Genomic DNA, 7,794 nt, shown 5'->3' with positions numbered 1-7,794 from the left:
GATGTTGTTCCTCCTCGTGGTTTTCTGTGTTCTCCATGATTACATGGATCTTAACCAACGGTCCCATTGCTTTCAGAAAGAACCCAAATGCAGAATTTAGTTCCTGAGTCATCTTTAAAGGTTAGACCGGTTCTGCATGCTCTTTCTGAAAGTTCTGTGGTGGTTGTGAGGAAGTTAATTTTTAAAGCCAGGACGTGACGCCCTCAGATGTAATAGATAGGGTGCCGTCAGGCAGTGGCTACAGCTGAAAGGTGGAAGGAGGGGAAAGGGGATCCATTCCATACACATGCCTCTACCTTTGGAAGGACTCCTTTACGATAGTTTCAATCAGTGAAGTCACTTAGAAAGAAGAGCCCCCTTTTGAAGAAGCCAAAAGATGAAGAACACTCTATGGAGGGTTACTTTTTATGATATTTGCCATCTCTTAGATGGGTTTTGAATAACTAAGAAAGCTCATGCTGTACGTAGTCATTTTCCCACAAGATCAACAGTTCGAATCTACCAGCCTTTCTGAGGGAGGAAGAAGTGGCTTCCTAACTTACAGGGGCACCTCTACCCTACCCTATAGGGTCACTATGAGTTGGAATTGACTTGATGGCAGTGAGGTTTTATGGTAAACTGAGGACTTGATAGAAAGTATTTGACCTTATTGCTACACTCCCAACCATGGGCACGGGAAAACTTGCCTTATTTTGAGTAAGATCTCCATTGTTCCCAGATTGAATCATTTCTGTGGCTGGCACTTCGCTATACCTGAAGGTTATCTGCAGATTAGAGCAATCATGTCTATAACCCACCATAAAATGTAACAAACTCTGTATTGACATCTCTTGCTGACATTGATCAGAGGTTACTACCCCTGGGGAGGGCTCAGGTATTGGAGGTAAACTAGCACTAGCGTCAGGGTGGTGACTCACTTCACTGCTTGTTTATAATATTACCTGCTTATGATATTACCTATAACTATGTAATATATTGGCTGTGTGATGTGTATGTCTTAAGAAAGATCTGTAAGCCCCATTGTATACACCCATTGAAATATACAATCCCTCTCTCAGTTCTGAAATGGGAGTCCTTGTGCCCCACGGTCTGTCTGTCTGTCTTTAATATTTTCCACAATTGCAGAGTCACTCCTGGGGACCTATTAGAGAGTTGGGGACCCCCCTCATCCCAACAAGTTTTTTGTTTGTTTTGTTTTACTATGACTGTGATGGCTGCCTTCTAAACAGTAGGCCTTTGGTTACTGGTTGAGGGTCAGCTGGTCAATCTTTCCCTTTAAAGAGGAGAAGGTTTTAAAACACAAGCCTGTTAATAATATATATATATTTTTAATAATACATTTCAAAAAGTCTTGAAACAACAGTATAACCACATCTTTGTGACATTCTGAATGTTAATTACTAATTGTAACCCTAAATTAATTTGTCATTTTTCTGTGCAAAGACATCTAAAAAGAAGGCCAAGTGCCCAAAACAAAAAATTTGCATTTGTTATCAATCTTAACTCACTTAACTTCTGACAGCAAATTATTACAATTTATGAAGGAAATCACAGCTCTCTATTGCGTTCTCTGAAGAATCTCTAACCCTGAAGCCTACCCTAGCCATGACTAGACTCGACTCCTTACAAGCAACTTGTCGCTTGGGAGTCAATAACGCTACTGGCAATTCATTTTTTAGAGGCAAGCTGGACTGCCCCAGAAAGAGAAAGCCATCTTAGATTGAGCTCCAGGAAAGAGCTAACCGTTGTCTTTGGGTTCTGCTTCCCATTGCTCTCTGCTTGCACTTTCCTGCCCATTCTCCCGCTGGAAGATACCACTCAGGGCACACAGCTCTTATCCTCAAGTCCTCCCCCATGGGAAGTGAACCGACCTGAGCGCAGGTGGGCGGCACATAGCTCTTGCCCTACTGCCCACCACCTTAGAGGTCAGAGTCAAAATAAAAGGTGTTTCTTTGCTTTTTTTTTCTCCACAGAGTTTCTAAAGGCCATGTATTTTCCTAGATGTAACATTCAGATGGTTGGTTCAAGAACTGAGGTATGTCCAGGTCCGGGGCAAATTGGAGGTATAACATAGAGCAAATTAGTGTTAGATTACTGATCAGAAAGTCAGTAGTTCACCATTGTGAGAACTCATCCAGGATACAGGAAAACAGCCAAATAGGAAGCAGTAGACAAGTCCAGGGTGGCAGGATGTAAGGAAGTCCTTGACACTACTAGGCACTTCACCTGTTTTCACTGCAATCCTGCTAGCTGGTTGGAAAGCTCCTTTTGAACCTGAGCTCCCAGGTGTGATACAGTAACTAAGGATATTGATTGTCATGGTTGTGCTGAAGCGTTCTAGGAATTCCTTTTACTTATATCTCTTATTTGTTTAAAAAAATGTCTTAACAGTGGTATAGTTTTTTATATACACATTTGAAAGAAACCGACGGAGAAGTTTTTAGGATGAATATTTTGTTAATCTCACTATATCTGCACCCGAACTGAACAACCTATTGAGCATCCTCCGTTTTTCTTTTCCAAGCCAAATACCTTATTTCCCCAGAGCCTTCGCGTTTCCTGGTTTCTTCATGAAATGTACCCATGAGAGGTCTTCATTTTGCCAGATTTAAAGGAACTCTAGAAATGGCTTCTAAGAGAAAGCCTTTTCACCTTCTCTACCTTCTTTTGTTTTGTTTGGTTTTATAATCCTCAGCATTCCTATTAATGTAGTGTCAACACCCTCCAATTGAACCATTTTCACTTTCTCCAGCCATTTCTATGTCTAGCTGTTGTTCTTTGTGAATCCATTTCTTATATAAACGTTAGCTCCGTTTTATCATTTTTGTTCTCTGTAAGTTTTTTAACAATGGTACATGTGAGTTTTTAGTGTTTAAATTTTATTTCCCTAAGTTAAGTGTTCACATTTAATGTCAAGGTTCTTTACACATCAGTGTTCATGGAAGCTTACTCTTCACAATAGCCCCAAAACGGAAGCAACCCAGTGGCTCACCAACAGATGAATGGATAAGCCAAAGGTGTACCTCCCTACAGTGGAATACTATTCATCTGTAGCAGAGTGAAGTCATAATCGATATTGCAGTATGGATGGAGCAGGAAGACATGCCGAGTGAAATAAGTCAATCACAAAAAGACAAATGTACCACCTCACTTTATTTATATACATATATATACATATACATATATATATAAAGCAAGAAAAGGAAAATGCATAGGGAACAAAGTTTGTTATTGGCAAGATATGAGGGAAAGGGCTGGTTAATAGCAATGGAAATGTCTCATAGACGAAAGATGATTTGACCAACTGACTTTTATAATTGCTGTCCTCTGTAAAACATTGAATTGGCAAAAGTGATGATATATATAAAAACAGCAACAACAACAAAAGAGTAACTTCACAGGCTACTTTGGGGGATTTGGTTTCTTGATTTGGAGGTTCAGGGTCATGGTTTCATGGGCGGCCTCAATTAATAGGCTTAGAACATGTTTACGGTTTCGGTTCTAATCCCTACATTGATATGTAGATCTTAAGAGCTTCCAAATGGTCAGCCAAGGCACACAACTATATCGTTTTTGTTTGGGACAAAAGTGAGACCAAAAGAGTCAGGAACAGATGGAATAATAAGGAACGTGTGGCTAATTGCCTCCATCAACATCTCTCTCCTTCGTCATGATATCAGAAGATCTGGATGGTCCCTGGGTCATATTAACGTGTTGACAAAAGATTCCATTGAAGAATCTTAATGAATCGAGGGGAAGTATAGAACAGAATTCTGCATTTTCATTGACTCCGGACTGCCTAGCATCATGAAATTGGATGAACTCTCCAAATTATTCATCTGAAGACCATCTTTAAACCTTAAGCCAGAAATAGCTCCTGGAATCATTTTAGGACTAAATCACAATTTAGGTTAACTAGTATAGAATGCATGTCTGATGCACCATTCTCATTTAAGAACTACCTATATGGGTTATCATTGACAAAAACAACTGGAAAATGAGATAGGACTTTAGGAAGCAGTGCATTTATGCTAATAATGGAGGGATTGCTCCGAACAAGGAGTATGGGAATGCTTGCGAAACACAAAGTACGTATGACTGGTACATTAGAACATGTTGGCTTAGTGTCCTTTTCTTCATGTACAATTTCAATCCTAACCAAATAAAAGAAGGAGGAAGGAACCCCCCGTGGCGTACAATGCCATTTTGAAGCACATGGCATCACCATGAATCAAAATCAACTCACTACAACTGTGGATTTTTAAATCAATGATAAGAATATAGTGAAGGTCCACAGTTAACACTCTGCCTCCTTAGTATCTTCTACAACCAAAACCCAAACCTAACTCACGGCCATCGAGTTGATGCCGACTCAGGACAAGGCAGAACTGCCTCTGAGTTTGCAAGACTGTAACTCTTTGAGGAAGTAGAAAGCCTCATCTTTCTCCCGAGGAGAAGCTGATGGTTTCAAACCGCTAACCTCGCAGTTATTAGCCTAGCAGTAGATTGAAAGCCAGGCCACCATAAGCCTCTCTGATAATCTAAGGATAAAGGAATGGGAACAGTTCATTGTGTTCCGTTGGTCCCACCTCGGTTCAACAAGAACACATCCAAATTATTTTACCCCCAAGAGTTCATTTCACCCAGGAGATTAATGAAACATTTCCAAATCATCAATCTAATTATTCAGTACTCCTAATAAAGAATTATCCCACTCTGGTACTGTATCTGTTCTTGGTGCTGTGTGCTGTGTGTTTCCAACCTCGAGGAAAGATGTACGACAGAGTCGAACTGCCCTTCCAAAGAGAAATACTTCACCACAGCTCAATACTCACTGCCCTCACGTCACTTCTGACTGGTAGCAACCTTAAAGGGCAGAGTAGGACCACCTTCTTTGGGTTTCCGAGGCTGTACATCTTTACAGGAACAGAAAACCTCATCTTTCTCCCAGGGTACCGCTGATGGCTTCTGACTGTTAACCTTGTGATTAGCCGGTCAGTGCATAACCAGCTATGCCCCCAGGGCTCCTGAGAGCTCAATAATAACCATTTTTATTGTACTTGTAGTTGTAAAAGATCTTAAATGAATAGTATGGTAAGAGTGAATATCTTCTGTATATCAATGGTTGAAATAATGACAATAATATTAGCTTAAGACTTTAGTCTGACAGATTTAGAGCAACTACGAAGTTGTATATAATTCAGAGTGTCCATTGAGCGGGGGTTCAGAGCTTCCCAGAACCACAGTGCTGGTGTTTCCATCTTACTCTCCTGTTCAGAAGGGTGGAAAGAGTCCATGAGCAAGCCTAAAGGAGGCTCCTCCCTAGAAGTTTATCCAATTCCATATCATCTACCCTACACAATCTAGGGGTTAGAGATGAATTTGCATCCATAAACTCCCCTCTTAAAAGGAGTTCTTGTAGAGCTAGTTTAGTTTATCAGCTCTTGACACCTTAGTGTGTGTTGCTTCCATCAAGCTCTCGGACTACGAAGAGCAAAGAGCAGAGCTGCTTTGGGGGAAGCAGCATGTGAACGAAGGTGGTGAGAACGCAGGTGTTTCTAGAAGTGTCAGAGCAAGAGCACCTGGAGGCTGTGAGTGAGCTTGATGGTAGTACTAAGCTTCTTACGACCATTTTCTGGCTCTACCTACTGGTAATGTCATTTCTGAATCCATTTTCCATATAAATGGTAACCTACATTTTCTCATTTTTATCGTCACTTTTTTTTAATAGCTACACTTAAAAAGTAGGCTTTTTATTAATATTTGTTAAGTTGGTTTCCCTGAACTTATCACATGTAAGGCCAAGGTCTATCATTAATATACTTTTACTATTTAGTATAACAAAACTATTTGCACATAAATTCATATACAAGTATGTGTATTTGCCTTCATACATGTCCATTTGTAATGTTTTATATGTAACAGTACATTTTATAACTGTTAAAGGTTATTGATATGAACTATGAAGATGAACTATATTGCCTATAGGCCAGCACTTTGGTGAGAGGATACTTAGGGCAAACAGCACTCAGTTTACATGAGTTGTGGCCTTGAACAATGGAGCAAGTAGATCAAGCTGAAACAGCAGGCAGACAAGGAGCCCTAGTGGCCTAATGGTTAGGCATTGAATTGCTAACCACAAGGTTGTCAGTTCAAAACTACCAGTGATTCTTGGGTGAAAGACAGAGGGCTTTCTACTCCCCAAAATAATTAACAGTTTTGGAAACTCACAGGGTCAGTTCTGCCCTGTTTTGCAGCATCCCTTTGGGTCAGGGATGACTCCATGGCAGTGCATGTGGTTTGGGTTTGGTAGGCAGGCGATGTCCACAGCAGTGGGAATAGATGCTTGCCCCAGAGACCAGGCAGTGTTCTGGCAACAGAAGTGGATACAGGCTGTCTTAGCTGACGGCCTCTAGTAGAGACTAAAGACCCAATAACGAAAGAGAGAGAAGAGTGTAAAAAGGAGTACCAATAAAGAGTCATGTGAGAGAGGTTTTAAACCATGGTCTGAGATGAATTGAAAAGACACCAAAGAACCTAAAGAAAAAGATGGAGGGAAGAATGGGCTGAAATCCTGCAGAAAGAAGCCAAAATCCAATCCTAACCATCAAAATGCCTAACATATAAAGTAAGATATGGACCCTTACCTACTTCTGCTTTTGCTTTGTTCTTGAAGCCACAGTACACTTTAAACAAAACGTTGAAGTGTACAAGGAAGCTTCAGGACGTTCACATAACCACCTCATTAGCCTTTAATTTCATTTTTTCCACAAACTTTTGGAAGGCCCCTGATATTTTAGATAATGCTGGGACACAGTGGAATAACCTACCCACTGAAAACATTGCCACAACCCTAGTGTCCTTGAACTGATCAGGGCTCACCTTGAAGACTCACTGCATATTTCACTATTTCAATGTCATAAATCAAACCACTGCCATAAAGGCAACATGTTCCACCAGGTTACAGAGGCTGCCAATCATCATGAGAACAAAAAAACCCTCATCTTTCTCCCACTGAGTGACTGGTGGGTTTGAACTGCTGACCTTCTGGTTAGCAGCCTAATGCTTAGCCCACTATGCCATCAGGGTTCTACTATTCAATGTAATAGTACCAAATAAATAAATAAGAAACCAACGGCAGTGAGGAAAATTCATTTGCACAGAAATTTTAATTAGGTTGAAAATTGGTGGAAAAGTTAGCGTGTTTATTTTCGTTTAATTAGAAAAATAATAGCTCAGCATTCAAATTTATAACTACAGGTGGATAAAATCTGGACACAAATCTTAAATGTCTATCATACAGATAATGTAGCACTATTGTGTACATTTATACAAGTGAACATAGATGGTTTTCAAGCCCTTTACATATATTAAGATATATTTTGCTTGAATTTTACCAGGATATAATTAGTCATTAAATTTATGGGAAAAACATTTATATTAAATAGGTCAAAAGAAAAGCTATAAAAGGTCTAGAAATACTGCTTATGAGACAGAATCATGTAGGGAAATATCAACATGTCTTAGATAATCATTGGAAAGAGATCAGTTCTGATAGATCTTTTTATTAAAAAAAAACCCCAAAACTAGGGATAATAGGTGTGAAATAGAAACTTTAATGTTAGAAATAATGCTATTGAGTCCAATTCATCTTTAAACTTTATTCCACTACCTGAGAATCAAACACTGAGCTTAAAGGGTTTAAAGTAAAAGAAAATATATCCAATTCATACTTCAGGAAACGGAAAATACTACAGACCAAGAGAACATTCATATTGAGCTCGCCAGCCCCCC

The sequence above is a fragment of the Echinops telfairi genome, unplaced genomic scaffold (genome assembly GCF_000313985.2).
Source record: "Echinops telfairi isolate 266 unplaced genomic scaffold, ASM31398v2 ScPeMD7_9;HRSCAF=40, whole genome shotgun sequence".
Lineage (NCBI taxonomy): Eukaryota > Metazoa > Chordata > Mammalia > Afrosoricida > Tenrecidae > Echinops > Echinops telfairi.
The sequence above is the reverse complement of the archived record's forward strand: the minus strand, read 5'-3'. Positions refer to the sequence as shown.